This window comes from Lepidochelys olivacea, assembly GCF_965140295.1.
Source record: "Lepidochelys olivacea isolate rLepOli2 genome assembly, chromosome: 5".
NCBI classification, from domain to species: Eukaryota; Metazoa; Chordata; order Testudines; family Cheloniidae; genus Lepidochelys; species Lepidochelys olivacea.
In genome coordinates, this window is record NC_140415.1 from 101,460,480 (window position 1) to 101,477,622 (window position 17,143).

General features: G+C 39.3%; 1 protein-coding gene across 5 annotated transcripts in view; it reads left to right on the forward strand.

Annotated features, from left to right (window-relative positions):
* KANK1 (KN motif and ankyrin repeat domains 1) overlaps window positions 1-17,143 on the forward strand; it is a 170,650-nt gene that overhangs the window by 62,195 nt on the left and 91,312 nt on the right. For 3 of the 5 annotated variants that reach the window (XM_084629554.1, XM_084629551.1, XM_084629549.1), the window contains one exon: window positions 967-1,073. The exons of 1 other annotated variant lie outside the window; for it this stretch is intronic. The gene's annotated coding sequence lies outside the window, so the exon portion shown is untranslated. Of the gene's footprint in view, window positions 1-966; window positions 1,093-17,143 lie in introns of all 5 variants that reach the window. One more of the 5 variants, XM_084629550.1, reaches the window with a different exon arrangement.

The window sequence follows — 17,143 nt, forward strand, 5'->3', positions numbered from 1 at the left end:
AACTCACTTGTGAGAAGATGAGGACTGTTCTGTCAACTAATGTATGTGTCAGCAGAAGTTTTTTCAAGTGACAATATCTGTAATGTTCGTTGGGTGGCTGCACGCGTTGGCATTTAGCACACTCTTCTACTAGTGTGTGTGTGTGTGTGTGTGTGTGTGTGTGTCTGTTGGGAAATGGAAATGAGCCCAATGGCTACCCCAAGATTCCTGCAAGGAGGGGTCTCTGCCAGATGGATTGGGCACAAAAATGGGTCAGCTGCCTCTGCAGCCCCCTCCCCTTACCTTTTGGGTCTGGAGATCTGCAAGTTGGGAGGAAGCAGGCCAGGGACAGACATTATCTTCTCATTGGCACTGTGGAGATATGGCACAGCCTTTAGATTTTAACTTTCCATGGTGGAGATCTCCTTTCAAAGTTGTTCCCTGCAGGACCCACTGCTGAGGAAGTCTTGAAAGCGTAGCTTTAGTAGAAGGCTACAAAGGACCAGGATGAGGTTTTCCGTGGATATAGAGCTGGTCATTGGCATGGAATTCCTGTGCCTCTGAACTCAGCCCTCCTGCTGGTCCTGCAAATGCTGTGAAGCTTGGGAGTTGTTCTGTATGTAGGCAACCCCACCCCTCCTTTCCAATAACACAGTCAGGAAGAAGTCTCAGTTAGGAAATCCTTATTGCCACTTCTTCCTCTGGGCCCATTTTATCAAAAGTCTTTTCGGGGAGAGCAGGGGTCCCAACATAGGTCTCTGAAAAGGAGAAGAGATGCTTACGAGGGATTGAAAGATCTCTAGGGTCAGGGAAGAGAATGGGTAAATAGAAGGGTGACTAAACAATGTGAAGATGAAAAAGCTTAAATAGAATGAGTCTGTCTTTTTTTTTTTTTTTAAATCAAGAAAGCACTTGCTGAACAACTTATTGGTGGGTTATTTAAGTAAATTTGCTTAACAAAGCAAATATTCTAAAATATTTCTGCAGAAAACGTTTCGGACGAACGTGGAGAAGAAAGGCGAGAGTGCGAGAAGAATGGTGGATGTGTTGTGATCAGTGCAGTCTTAATGACAGCTGAAGACCAATCGATCCAGGTGATTTCTTCAGAATCTGGTGTGCGAAATTCTCCACATAATTTCCATGGCATTAGCCATAAATATATATTGTTTTGCAGTATTGTAAGATGCAGTATTGTAAGATGATGAACTAGTTTGGACTCTAAAACGTAGCTTGTGCAGTGTACGTTTATTTTCCACTTTACCTGAGAGGTGGGTGTGGCTAGGAATAAAATGAGTATCTTTGCTACCAAACTTCAGTCATCACAAATTAGGAATTGGCAACTATTTTACAATTTAATCACGCTGAATAGTGTTTTCCTAGTGATGGTCTAGTTTATGCTTGAATGCATTCTAATGCATATAAGCACCTATCAAGTACATATAAATTACAAAATAGAAATGAAAACCCTTTTGACTGACTATAATCATGGGCAGATTAGCCCAAAGGGTAATTCTTTGAATGCTGGTCCCTACATTTATTCTGCTTTGGGTATGCATGCACCCCATGCCTTCCCATAATGGGATACATGTAGGGACCACACATCTTTAAGAACATTCAGTGACTAAGGTAAGTAACTGCCTCTTACCTACACATGAAAGATATTTCAGCTGTTTTTATTGTGCTTGGGATGGGATGAAACATACTTGACACACACTCAGTTCTTAAGGCAGGCAGGTGCCTCTGACATGTTACTTTGTCAGAGTAAAGGGATGCATCTTATTAAATCTCATACTGTATACATATGTCGTGTTTTGGTATCATTTTTATAGATCAAAGTACACTGCTTCAAGTTAAGTCATGCAGAGTGCGCATAAGTGGTGCTTTGCACTTTAGCAAGTCCAGCTACCATATCTCCATTTAATTTACCTGCTAGGTCCCATCAGTTCAGTTACACTCTTTTGGCACTCCAGTGGTATTTATGCCTAAAAGCACATCTTGCTTCCAAAAATACCAAAGCTCATGAGACTTGACTGCAGGATTTTAGATGTGTGATTCACTCTAGATTGTAGTTCAGAAGCAGGAGGGAAGCCCCTACTGGGAAGGTTCTTGAGTTGACCACATCACAGGAAGATTTTGTTGGGAGAAGAGGGAGTGGACAGCCCCTAGGATTTCCCTAGGGATCAGACTCAGGTAAACTCACTATAGCCTGAAACAAACATTTGGGGAGTGTGCAGGCTAGCCTTTTCCAAGCTGTTGACTGTCTTGAGTTAATTGGCAATCCCTTTAGCTCAAGGTAAAAAGCTCTAGTAGAAACAGGCTCTAAGACTCTTCATTATGAGAAGTGTAATGGGAGGACATTTTATTAAACTTGATTTCAGTATGGGGAAGTTAGGGTAAATTCTTACTTAACCTGTACTGGCTTTCACATCGCTGTGGGCCAGTTCTTAACTCTTTCCAACAATCCATCCCCAAATTCCTTTGAGCATTCTTTGGTGGAATAAGTTTTAGCACCTCTCCTCTGAAATTAAATTGGTGCAAAACAGCTACTAGAAAAGCAGTTTCAGTTTCACTAGCTTTTGCTTTTTCTGAAGCATCCAGAATTTTGTCTAAAGATTTGTCTCAAATATCCAAAGTAGCTACCGATAGTAATTTTCAATATTCCCTTATTGTAATGTCATCTGGATTCTTCCACTTCCTTGCCCCACCTGCAGAATTGTCTGTGCATGCGACAAACGTATATATTTTTTTCACAATTGGTGTCCGTGTGTGCTTTTTTCTTTCTGTAAAGTTTTGGTTATTATGGCCCTATCCTTTGTTGACAGTCAAGTACACAACCATGTCTTCTGTTGTCTCACTTGCACATATAATTGGGTCATTATGTGTAATGGTCCACCCCCCAAAGATTCATTAATAGATTTTCCCAGCACACCTTAATTTTCTTGTCCTACTGAATCCAACAGCCTCCCAGTGACATCTGCTGAGTTGGGTGGTACGTCACCTGGTCATAAAGCCTGAGTAGTCTCAAACTGTTCTGAACAATTTTTGTTGCCTGTGTGAATCAAGTTATTGTTTTTTTTCCTTCTGTGGCATCCCTGTGGAGTTTGAGTCAACCAAAACAGGACTAGCAGAGTTTTGACCTCCATGGAAGAGACTACTCTTAGTTCAAGGCTGTAACACTCCTGTTCTGGATAGCAAAAAACATACAGTAGTATCATTGGACAGAAGTCATTCTGTTGTGACAATAACACTGTATTACATGCAGATGAATGAATTTACTTGTTTAAATTATTGTAATAGTTTTAATAGTATATAGGAATTGGGTAGTATCCTTTTAAATAGTTTGGGAGCCCTCTAGTGGGCTTGTCTATATTCTATAGCGGAAGCTGCCAGAACATAGCAGAGAGGAAGTGTACATCTGCAGCTAGGCCTTGTATGTTTGCATATAGCTAGTAACTTCTGTTGTCTGAAACCCAGCTGTCCCTGCGGCTTCCTTATATTCTTTGTTTTGTGTTGATAGCAAGGATGTGACCGAGTCTAAATTAGAAATGGGAATCATGCCTTGAACTCATGACCCGCAAAAAACAGCCTAGTTTAGGACTAAACTGTCTACTAGAACTCTCTGTATCTGCATGAGAGTGTCCTGAGAGATGTTTTCTTGTTGCAAAGGAGACCTTCCTGCTGAACACAATGTTTCTGTTACATGCCATGCACATATATAAATGTTAATTAAGGTGAGCAGACTTGCTCCCACCAATTTGAAAAGGATGCATTTTCTGGCCAATTGTTGGAGTGCAGAAAAGACGTTTACTTCAGAGTTTTGTTTTCCCTGGATTTGTTCAGGTTCTCGCAGATGTGTGGTTTGATTTGGGCACTTTGCCAAGGAATTCCTTACTCAGGTATATAAGCACATTGTCCCCAAACGTTCTGTCCTGGGGCACTCCCACATAACGTGAAGGGAAGCTGATCGAGTACTCCCACGCTTTCATATTTAGTTGGCAGCTGTGAATATGTTTTGGCACATGCGTATAGGGAGGTGGAATCTGCCATCATTTGAGATATAGTGCCAAATAATTAGCCAACACTAAATGAGGATTAACTCTGATGAGGTTCCCAAGCTGACTGGCCTTTAGACTAATGGTCTGGCATTTCTCCCTCTTTGGTTTGAGGTATTTACCACATATTTGAACATATACAGATTAAGTAACACACTTAAGGGAACACAGGCAGCTTAAAAACACTTTTCACTAATAATGTGGTGCACAAACAATGTAACCTTTCATTTATGGTTTTTTTTTAAGGTGACCTATGAAGATTATTTAAAAAAATTTGGGCTTGTGCCATTTTTAACAGCTTTATATAGAAAGAAAGTCTGAAATGTGTTGGCTTTTACGCCCAGAAATTTCTTTTTAAAGTTTGTATTGAAGTTTGTGTGTGTTTTAAAATTTAAACACCAGGGATAATGTCTGTCTTCCCTGGGTTTGCTACGGGGCCTCTTTGTGGAGCTAGTCAAAGTAGTTTTGGAAGTTATGGAAGTTTTTGTTGAAGTTTTGTCAATTTTGAAATTTTTTTTGTCCAATGGTGAATGTGAGCTCGTACACTTTAAATATCCCTAGCTTTTCAATTAATCCTTAACAAAGGCTTCTCTTTTTCCAAATGTTCAGTAGCCATTGGGGTAATTTGTGTGCATGGGGGTGGAGGGAGATAAGGAGGGAGACATTCTAGAGTTTTAAACAGCCTGATTAAAATTTCCTTCCTTGTGTTATTCAGCTCTCAGTCTTCTAACTCTTGTGATATCATGACACCAATTCTCCCATGACCACAGTGGCTTTCAGAGAAGAAGAGACCTGCCTTTCTAATCTGGGGGAGGGATGGAGGAGAGGAAAAAATCTAGTCATTTTTTTTATACAGCTGTAAGAGACATAAAAGGGCACAGGCCCAATATGTCTCTCTTCCTTTACAGGTCACCTTTCAACTATAACTTTGGCAGGACAAAATTTCAGATAAAGCTCCCCTTTGTATCGAACAACAGTAAGTACTGCCCGTCTGTTTCCATGAGTTCTGATCAAGTGGTTACCAGCATAGGCTGGCTCCAGTTAGCCTGAGCTCAAGTACAAGAGAATGGGGGTTGGGAGATAAAAAGTAAAGTACTTGTGACTGTGCAAGAGAGACTGTAGAGATTATCATCTGAGCTCCCAAAGCGTAGTGATTAGGAGGCTAGTACTGTACACTCAATAACCTTGTTGTCAGTGGGATTGTACCCTCCACCCCACTTTTCAACACTGTGTGCTGGGCAGAGAGAAGTCGGATTGTCAGTAATGGGTCCCTTCAACTATACAGTCAGAGCAATTCTGTTGCTGAAGAAAAAGCAGTAGTAAGTTCAAATGATTACAAGCATGCTCTCTTTGTCACAAGGACAGGTGTCAACAGTCTGGGCTACTTTTCAACTTTCTTTTTATAATGCCATCCATCTTCAAAGTGAATGCTCTGCTTTTATCAAGTGAGAGAGGTATTTTTTACTTCCACTTGAAAGCAAGCGCTAGACGGGGATTTGCCCAGGGATCAAACTGGGATGTACCTCTTATCTCTGTTTAAAAGTACAGCCAAAGTTAGATGACACAGAAAACAGATGTACGGCAAATCACACATTGAGACAGTGTAAAGAGAATGTGTTCAGGCTTTGGTGACTTTTGAAAGCTTTGCAGTACATGAAACTCCAAACCTCACAAAGCTCCTTGAAGCATGAATTTCTTTCAGATTGTGCCAAAGATTTTGGGGTTTAAAGAACTTCAGGGCCTTTTTTTTTTGCCAATGTGCAGGTCCCTGACCAGACCATTCTGGTCATTTGAATGGAAGTGGAAAACTTTTTTTTTTTTTTAATAGATGAAAATTGCCTTTTTCTAGTTAAATAACAAAACCCCTCCATCCCATCCTGTTACGTAAGTTAGCAGAGAATATTGCTGGCTTCCTGCTCTCTCCATCTCCAGACCTGCATATCTAGTAAACTCCGGCAAAAGCTTAATGTGGTTCTCGGGAGCATTGTCTCTTAATAGCAGGCACTATTAAGAGACTATTATCAGCCTATTGATCTTAAAGAAAACAAAAACGAGCCATGTGAGCACAAAACTTGAGGTGCTTCCCTTATAACAAAAAGTCCGTGGGCACAAGATTTCTTTTTACACAATTTTCATGACCCAGTTGAAAAGCAGAACAAAAAGTTAGTAAGTGATCGCCATCTTAAATTTTTTAATACACATGCAGATGTCTCAACATGTACAGGCACAGAATTCTAAAACCATGTGAAGCTTTTACACGAGATAGGTGGGCATATATGCATGTGCCTTTTATCCAGAAGGACCCCAAATTTAACTCTTAAAAACCCATTACAAACTATACAGTATAGATTCAGTATAGCAGAAGCATAGTTGCATGCTGAGTGAAGTGCAGACTGTAGCACATAGCAAGAGTACACAAGTGTTTTAGGGTGGAAAGTGGTCATCTTATCCAGTTGAAACTGCAGGGGGCTTTGTTGCAATGTGATCAGGACAAAGATCTCTTATTAACCTCTATTGACCAAAACTGATCCAAACGTCTGCTTTAATATCTTCTGTAGCTCAGTGCCCCTTAACACCATGCCATGCTGGACTATTGGTGCAGTACTGAATTACCAGTACCACTTTCTGCACTGGCATCTCCTTGGAAATCTCCCATCCAATAACTATCACTTTAGATAAGCTGTTACCAGCAGGACAGTGGGGTGGGAGGAGGTATTGTTTCATATTCTCTGTGTGTATATAAAGTCTGCTGCAGTTTCCACGGTATGCATCCGATGAGGTGAGCTGTAGCTCACGAAAGCTCATGCTCAAATAAATTGGTTAGTCTCTAAGGTGCCACAAGTACTCCTTTTCTTTTTGCGAATACAGACTAACACGGCTGTTACTCTGAAACCTGTCTAGGTCTGATTCCTATCCAGTTCATCTCAGAGAACAATCACAGCCAGAGGTGCTCTGGCTTCAGACTGAGCATAATTATTGGTGTGAGATATAAATGATAAGTTTGGTCTTAATGTTTGCTGCCTTGTTGGGGCGAGGCTGCATATTTTCCCTTTGGGCTGACACTTGCTGGATGAGTTTCATTCTGTTCCCAGACACACCTTGGTTTCTGTGTAATTAATTGGTGCTTATTAAAAGAAAAAGATATTTAAGTTTCCAATGTCTTAATTTAGGTGAGGGGGGAAGCATTTTTCTTTTAATCCTTTCTCTATCCCTAGCTTTGATCCATGCTGTATTTCAGGACATTGTTGTGTCTGCAGAGTACAATAGAAGGGGTTGCTAATGCAGGATGATCAATAGAGCAGTTGGGAAATGTCCAAGTTTCCTATTTTCCTTATCTGGTATGAAGAAGAGAAACAGGCCTACAGTTCCTTCTCTGTTCTTAAGAGCAACTTTGTTCACTAGATGGCAGTATGGTCAAGTTATATGAAAAGCTACTTTAATTCTAAAAATCAAAACAATGTAGCTTTCATCATACAGTTATTTCAGCGGTGATTATAGGGTGTGATTGCTGAACACTGCATATCAGGAGAGAGCTTTCGTTTTACACCACCTTCATTTTCAGTTTTTCACAGCCTCTTTTCTGAGTGGCAGTCTGAGAAATGGACATTCTTCAGACTGAAAAGCATTGGGCCTGGGTGCCCTGCCTCAAAATTGCAAATGGTTAAAGTGTCTTTTTTTTTAAATTCTCTAATAGTGGGTTTGAAGTGTGGCCCTTTTATGCCTTTTAGATACCGAAGTGCTGGAATACATAGCACATACTCACTCTTTGCAGATCTGTTGTTATCAGAACTGCCCCAACACACTGTACTGTTCTTGTGGCTTCTACTGAGAGAATATTGGCAAACGTCAAGGGCTCAGAAAAACCTGTGCATAAATCACTGACTATGATGAAAAAATTACTAATGGATTTCTACTTAAAATAGATACTGCCAATCTTCAAAAATTTTGGAGAAACTAGTCCAGTAAATTGAATCTCTCTTCCACAAAAATATGCCAGCATCCAATTACAGGAAAAAACAAACAAAATTTCACCAAATAGCTAGATGTTTCTCTTACATTTAGCATTATACCCACAGAGTTCCAGTCCTCGATCTAGAAAGGAATTCAAGCATGAGCATAATTTGGAAGTCAATTGGACTGCTCAGATGTTTAAAGTTAACTGTGTGTTTAAAGTAATCTGCTGGATCAAGGTCTTAATCATTTTCAGATTTTTACTGATTCATTTTTTAACCTTCCTATTACAAAAAATCCCTTCAAATAACAATTGAATTTCTATGAAGCGCAAGATAGAAGCAGAGTTACCCCCACAAGAAGGTGGTTTCAGAGGGGGACGAGACACGTGATCAAATTGTGAATATCCGTTACATTGAAAAGAGCTGGGAGCATAACCCCTCCTTGATTGTCTTTCACTGCCTACTCCAAATAATTTCATCCCATCCAACATAACCATCTTTGGAGAATACTGGTGCCATGGGGTTTCCAAAGCACCTCAGTGAGCTCATTGCAAGGCTCTACTGACAACAACAGACCACGGTGGAAACCACAAAAGGCGACGAGTGGTTTCCCACTGGGCAGGGTGTGAGACAAGGGTGCATTCTGTTCCCAAGTTTTTCCAACATGTATGCAAATGTATTATTAGGCAAGCTGGGGAAGGAGCTGGGATTTCCATTGGTAGAGACCTTTTTAAATGGCCTTGGATATGCTGATACTCTTCGCTGCAATATCGAGGCAATGCAACCAATGTTGGCATCTGTAAAAACAGTTACTGAGGAATATAGTCTATCCCTGAATGTGGCACAACCAAAATGTCCATACGCTGACATGATCATTAATAACAGGAAGCAAGTGCACACCCTGATGGACAGTCAAGCTGTGGAGGCAGTACCTGAATTTAGTTACCTGGGATCCATACAGAGCCAATGGAGAAGGCCGCTCCAAAAAAAATTGGAAGAACACTGGGGCTGGCTTGCTTAGCTGTGGCCTCCCTTATGAAAGTGAGGGAAAAACCGTGGCATCTTGAAATGTACAAAGGTTTGGCTGATGAAAAGTGTAATGACTTTTTTAATAGGAACTTACGGATGTGAATCCTGGGAAACTGATGCTTCTGACAAGAGGAAAATTTAAAGCCTTTGAGAAATGGTGTTGGTGAAGACTTTTGTGTATCTCCTGGGTGGGAAACCAGATGAATGCCTATGTTAGAAATAGTCTTGGAGAGACCTGGACTCTGTTGTCAGAAATGAACAGGCCCAAACTTCTGTATTTTGGTCATATAAGGAACAGAGATGGAAATAACCTCAAGAAAGTTATAAGGAATGGTGGTGGGATAAAGTCCATGACTAGAGCTGGTTGAAACTTTTCGATGGAACCATATCCCATCTGTATATGCAGTTCTGTTAAAATCACAATACTTAGCAAAATTTGGTCAGTTTTGCTGGAATTTTGTATCTGAAGAAAACTGGCAAAAAGTTCCAACACATTTGACGTGTCCTGTTTCAACATTTTTCTGAACGAAATGTTTCAATTTTTTGTTGAAATTACTTTTTTTTTAATTTCTTTTTATTTTATTTTATCTTAATTTTGGTTTAATTATAAAACAGCAGAAATTGAAATAGAATGTTTTGATTTTGTGAAAATGAAAATGTTTCAATTTTCCTTTGTGGAGCATTTTGGAATTGTCAAGTTTTTTTTCTGATGTGAAAAAAAAAGCCAAATTTGAATCTCTAAATCCTTCATGAAACAGAACTTCTGTCCTTTGCACAGTTCTATCCACTACTAGAGCTTGTTAGAAAATGGATTTTCTGTCCAGTGAAAAACTGAGATTTGTTTCATCCTGAATTGGGATGAAAAGACAGTATCAAAACTATTCACAGAACAAAATGCATTTTAGGTCAGTCTAAACGATTTTGACACTTTTAAAATTTGTTTTATGTAACGTGGACATTTTAACACTTGCAAAACTTTTTTCCAGTTATTTTCAAAATGAAATTTTGTCAGTGACTTCCCAAAAAGTTTTGATTTCACTGAAACAACATTTCCAGTGAAAACTTTCCAACCAACTTTTCCCACTACCTCTACAGTTTCTTCAACTTTAAACTCTCAGGTAGTTTTCCAGTAGGAGAGTTGGATCCAGCTTCCCTTTCTAGCGGCAGCACATTGTACAATCCATTCCCTGGTCCTTTGTTAATGGATGGTGGGAAGTATAGTACACTTGTTTCGGTCCAGTGTGTTTATTCCTGTGTGAAGTGCTTTGGGTTTTCTGTTATCACTGTGATAAGTGCCTGGGAGTTGAAACACAGAGAAAGTGACAATATATAGAGAACAGACCAATTCTTAGGTTAAAAGAAAAGGAGGACTTGTGGCACCTTAGAGACTAACCAATTTATTTGAGCATAAGCTTTTGTGAGCTACAGCTCACTTCATCAGATGCATACTGTGGAAACTGCAGAAGACATTATATACACAGAGACCATGAAACAATACCTCCTCCCACTCCATTCTCCTTCTCCTTGGTAATAGTTTATCTAAAGTGATCACTCTCCTTACAATGTGTATGATAATCAAGTTGGGCCATTTCCAGCACAAATCCAGGTTTTCTCACCCTCCACCCCCTCCTCCCCACAAACTCAGGAGAGTGGGGTGGGAGGAGGTATTGTTTCATGGTCTTTGTGTATATAATGTCTTCTGCAGTTTCCACAGTATGCATCCAATGAAGTGAGCTGTCGCTCACGAAAGCTTATGCTCAAATAAATTGGTTAGTCTCTAAGGTGCCACAAGTACTCCTTTTCTTTTTGCGAATACAGACTAACATGGCTGTTACTCTGAAACCATTCTTAGGTTAGTAATTGGTGCTGCTACCTGCCATTCAGGGACATCAGATCACAACACACCAATCCTAGATTAGATGATTTTAGGATGCAGAAAACTAAGGGTGAAGTCCTGGTCCTGTTGACGTTAATAGTTTTGTCACTGATTTCCGTGGGATCAGGATTTCACCCTAAGAGTTTCTCACTAATATTCTTTCTGTTTAAATTCACTAGTGGTGGTGTTTTATGTTGAAAGGATTTTAACAGGGGGTGGGGATAGAGGGGAGTCAGAAGTCCCTTTCCAAGTTGGATGGATCTACTGCCTGTATATAAGCAGTAAGATAACAAATGTCCGTGCCCTCTGACACTGTTAATGCCAGAACATCTTTTAGTGTTTTTATGGGTGCAACCTAAGGACTTCTTGCTTATCAGCGCTTGTACACCCAAGGAGGGAGAGATAAGAGGTTCCTTTTCATAAAACACAGCGCAGCGAACTATCTAACCACTTGCATTTTTTTTCCAAGTTGAAAAAACAAATTACTGGCAGGTGTAACAAATTTGTGCCTAATTACTCAAACATACAGTAGCTTTAGTGGAAAAAAAATCACTCAAGCTCTTAAGTGCAAAATAAAATGTGCCTTAAATACTTTAAGCTTAATTTCACTAAACATTTTGTAGTAGTTACTTAGTAGGGCCATATACCATAAGCTTTTCTAATTAGTAGTCAATTTTTTTATTAGACATGACACACTCAAAGGTCAGATTAGTTATACAGAGCAGAACTGATTAATTATGGAAAGCTGTGTTAACTATTTCAGACTGTAATGAAGTTCTTAGAATTCAGGTGTCTTTAACCTAAAGCAGCTGCAGAGAGAATCTATTCTGCACATCTATATGCTTCTAGAAAAACAGGAGACTTAAGTCTTAAAATGTGCCAGGCAACTATCAAAAAAGAATAAACCTTAAGTTTCAAGCTTCACCTTCTCTAACACTGTTAAGACAGTATCTTCAAAGCAAGGGCTAGCTAATAATACAGCCAATGCAGTATATTTAATGAAAGCTTTTAATTTTTAAACGCACCCTCTTTTATAGTATTAGGTGGAGGTGAAAAAGTGATCTTGGAAAAATAAAGCTGGATTTAATTACAAGTGTCCAACTCTTCTGCTTCTGGTTTTACCAGGTAGCAGTTGTTTAACTGTACAGAGCATATATTAGGTTGAGTACATAGAGAATTCCAAATTTACAGCAAATATTCTCAATGCACTTTAAATAACTACAGTGATCTTTATCTTAGAGCCAGTTAAATAGTACAGAAATCGTCATATTTTCATGGAATAAATCTGGCAAGTTTATTATTTGTGTGTGAGGTTCTTAATTGTTCATGAACATTCAGATGGCTGCTGGTTTCTTCATTGAAAAAAAAACATGAATTTTATTATAATTGATGATTCATTCACAAATTTATATTGGAAATGTTATTTTCTGTTTGTTTACAAAGTTTATCACCCCATCAGGTTGCAGAAACAATACAGTATGATTTCAATGGCCAATAACACATACATGAGCCAGAGACTTCACTTAAAACAGACAAGTGAAGCATCTCCTGAGTCCTGTTCCCACTCCCCACTCTGGCTTCTGTTTCTGATGATGGACTAGCTCCCTTGTTTAGAGAGCATCTCACTTTTAAAAGCAGGATCTGACACTCTTTTCTGACTGGGATTTTCCATTTTCCATCAGTTGCCGGGGGCAGAGTTGTTAAAAGTCAGCCTCTCTGCCCCTAGGAACTTAGTTTCAGCTTCCCAAACAGTCTTTCTGCTCCTAAATGGAGGTTCCAGTCGACACCAAAAGTTACAATTATAAATGCTGTTCATAAAACAGAATGGAATTTATAAATTGACTTATTCCCCAAACTGTCACAATAGTCTGATAGTCTACTCATGAGTATAACTTGACCAGCTGTAATCAAAACAAAGACAGCTCTATTATTTGTTATCTGAGCATTGTGATTGTGTTTACTCAGTAAAACATGGTGTGATCCCTATCCCAAATATCTCACATTCTAAATTAGACAGGTAAGTGGTTTAGATACAAGGCACTACCTGACCAGATAAAGATAAAAACTGAAGATGGTGCAAATTCATTTATGTGTATACACTTCTTCTGAAATTAATTATTATTGATAGGCTTCAGAGAAGGGAGGGGTCTGAGTAGAGAAGGGGAAGTTTCCTGGTACCCAAAGAAAGGGGGAGAAGTCTAAGATTAGGGGGAGGAATGGACAAAGGCATGAGGAAGGGAGCAAAGGAAGCATTTAAGAGGACTTCATTTTCTGACTGGCAAGTCAACAGTGTTCATAGGCACTAAATTCACTAATACAAACCTAAGCTGGCACATCTTAAGGTCCTTTTTATTATATTATAAAGACACCCCTGGATTTTATATTTCCTGACAGAACTTTAGAGTCTGTTCAGTTTTCACTACTTATGTGGATTGTTTACTTTCTGCATTTCTCCCAGACCAGACAATAAAAATGTACTAGTCAGTTTTCCTTTTGTTTATTATCAATTTCTATTTCATTTCACCTTCAGGTTCTCATACACTAGCACAGTCTGCAATATCTGAGTTGCAAACACTTAAGGGAAATGTTTGCTTTGAAAAACAACTTTCTCTAGAATGTTTTGTTTTTAAATTGAAAGCACTGCTACTTGTCTCAGATCATAACATTTATAAACCCAAATTTAGAGCCACAATTGACCCTGAAAAGATAATAAAGTTTCAGTGAAAACATTGTACTCCACCAAAGATAAATGAAAATATATAAATATTGTAATATAAGTTATTTAGGAAATTGAGTAATAACTAGTTTACATAACTTGTGTAACCACTGCACTGTTTGTTCTCTCTAATTTAAGTCAAAGTATTTTATTATGACCAAGAGAAGGGAAGTTTATGGACAGTAACAACAGTTATACTCAAATCCTTGCAAGAAGCAAAAATAAACTTAATTTGCTGCAGTTTTGACTCACAGTATCTTTTCAGATAGTAGAGTCTCTATAGAAAAATGGTTTGGCCTTTCAAAGACACCTCTGCTCACTTTTTACAGTATAGCATTCAGAAATTCATGTGGGAAGATGGATCAGCCACCAATTGCATGTGAAATTGAAGCTTTTAATTGAAAGGAGCATATGAGTTTCCTTGATGAGGCAGTCATATTGCTGGAATGTGAGACTTGTGATGCTTTACCTGTGTGGCTTGTAAATTATTCAGTTCATACCAGTAAGTGAGCTTTGTGTCAGACCTTACAAGCCAGTTCCTACACTGCTTTAAACATCTACTGGTTCACTTTAAACGCTGCTTAAAAATCATTATTTTTCCAAGACTGACCCAGGTACAGGTATGAAAACAAAGGGACCGTTTTGGTTTTTGTTTTTTCAGAAGAGCTGAGCACTTATAATTTGAGTGGGGAGTTGCTTGGCACCTCTGAAAGTCAACCCTAGGTGTCCCCAGTTGGACACCTAAAATTAATGGACAATTCTTTGAAAATGCTGGCCCGGATAATGTGTCCAAGGCCACAAGATGAGTCATTAGCAGAGCTTGGATTAGAACTCAATAATTCCCTGTTTCTAATTCTGTACTCAGTCCATCAGGTATGCTGGTTAGCACTAGGGAGTTATTTTTCTTAATGTAATCTTGCTAAACTTTAACTTTCCATGGAAATACCAATAAAATGGTTATGAAAACTGAAATATCTTAAGTTCACCAATAAGAAAACTTTAAATAATCAGTTTATTAGGTTGAGTGAGCATAGTCTTAAAAAAAAAAAAAAAATAGAGAGCTTCCCATTCAATCTAAAGATTTCACCCTGTCCAGAAGGGAAATTAATTTAGAGGGCAGAATGCTTTTGAAAACACTTGTCTACAATTTTCTTTCTACTAGGAAATGTAAGGGAGGTGAGGAGATAAACTATTTGTAACAGATTACTTAAGTATTTAAAACATTTTAGGAATTAGCTACAAACGGAGAAATAGGCCCATATTAAGTAAAGTAAATAATTCGCCTAAGTACTCAGATCCAGCTGAAATACATGCACAGCAACTGCACTGACCTGAACTAGATTTTATTGTGAATTTCCTGAAGCAGTTGCTTGTTATCTGGTATGAGTCAGGTTTTCACATTTTCACTGTTAATCTGCAGGAAACTTGGGTGTTCATGCATCCGGTAGTCACCTATTGTTAATGTTCTACACAACATTTCTGTAAGTGGTAACTTGGTAATAACAATATATGGGTGTTTGCAATTGGCTTTTTGTTTTGCCCGATTACTGACATTCACTGACGTAATGTAAAAGAAATAGCTGCACAGGCACGAAGAGCCGGCCCTTAACAGTGGCATTCGAAACAAGGTGTATGCCGAACCGATGCTTTATTTCAGCAAGACACACCTGTCAACTGGAAGAAACAAAATCTCTGAATCCTTTACTTACTGTTCTTTACTTGTAACACCTGAGAAGGCTGTAACTGAAAGAGATTAGAGAGGAAATGTGTTTCTACACACACACACACATTAATGTACTCTGTGCATTTGACAGCAATTAATGCCTTTTTTGTGCCTATCACACAGCTCTAGGAGAGGGCACATTTGAAAAAAAGAAAAACATAGTTGTGAAATCACAGAAATTGAAGGTAGGTGTAGTATCTGCAATTGCTTTTTAAGTCATGTTTTGAAATTGGCTAGGTTTCAAGTTGGCGATGTCCATTTCATCTCCTGGCGCTTGCTTGTTTCTAAGGTTCAGTTCATTGGGAATATAGATGAGACTGGTAGCGCCACTTGTAGTTGAGATTGCCCACTGTTTTTTTTTAGTTGCCTATAACTCTGCCAGACTTAAACCATTCTGGCTCAAATTTTCCATGCTGTGTATCTGCTTCAAGCCAGATTTTTCTGGAAGGTTTCCGGTAAAATAGTTCAGAACAAACTTGCCTATATTTGTTTTTTAAAAGTGTCACAATTTGTTGAGACGCTCTAGTACCTCTGTGTTTTGGAGCAGGGACTTCATATTTGGTACAGGGGTCCTCCTGGTATCAGAGATGTGCCTTATATTCTCCTGTGAAAATCAATTCCAATTTGGCCCACTTATGAGCCTCTGAAAATTCTTGGTTTGCACTTGCTCGGTAGAGACTTCAGTGTTCTGGCACTGAAATTCTTTAAGGATTCTGTCTGTACTGAGCGTGCTGCAGCCCAGGGCTGCAGAGGCTGACTAGGATTTTCCTTGCAGTTGCTCCTCCTGGTGCCAGGGGCAGGAACTGCAAGGACATCAGCTGTCACTCCTGTGGTCTCAGTGCTGCCCTTGCTGGTGCCCAGGAGGAGGAAGCATTCAGAGTTGAATGCAGAGGTGAGAGATATTGGGGTAGGGAGAAGGGTTGCAGGAGCCAGAGCAGAAATGGAAAAGAGGAAGTAGGAGATAGGGAAATGGTAATGTAGGAGGAATACTAATCGAAACAAAGGGGAATGGGAACAAGCTGTGAGCGCAGGGGCAGAAGGGTTCATAATGACCAGAGAACACACCCTTCTACACCCTGGAATTGAACCAGCAGTCCTGAGTTTCTACATTCTGCTGCTGTCCTCAGAAGCTGAGACACCCTCTGGACAGCGTGGGTGTCTTATCTCTCTCTCGCTCTCTAGTGCAGTGGTTCCCAAACTTTAACAGCCCGCGAACCCCTTTCACTAAATTGTGAAATCTCGTGACCCCTCTCCTAAAAATGAATATTTCAAGGGATTTAAGTTTAAATTTCCTCAGTGTGATGGATGCGTTTGCTTTGCTCTGCATAGCTCTTGGAAGTCCAGAACCACTGGAGAAAGATAAAGTCTCAGGTCTGGTTCGGCATCAAGTCTGTTTCTGCATTTGGTTTTCAGATGTGCATACAAGGAAAACGCTTTCTCGCATAAGTATGTTGTTGAAAATAGTAACAGAACTGCAGCTTTTTCTGCCAGAAAGGGGTATTCGTTTCTTAAACTCAGCCAAAAGTTGATCAATGACAGATTTCTGAAAACTCCTTTTCAGTTCGTAATCACAGGAGATCTCAATCAATTTCTTTTTCCCCAGTGTTCAATATTTGTGTTGAGAAAGTGGTATCATCAAAAGTGTTGCAAATCCAGTCATTATTGCCTGACATAGCTGGAAAGTATTCCCTAAAAGTTGTGCAAAGTCCTTTTAGGTGTGCAGTTATATTGGTTTCAGTTGATCCAACTGAAGTTTATGTTCTGCCAGGAAGTCATGAAGATTACAGAAACACTCAGTTTGATTGTTTTCCAAAC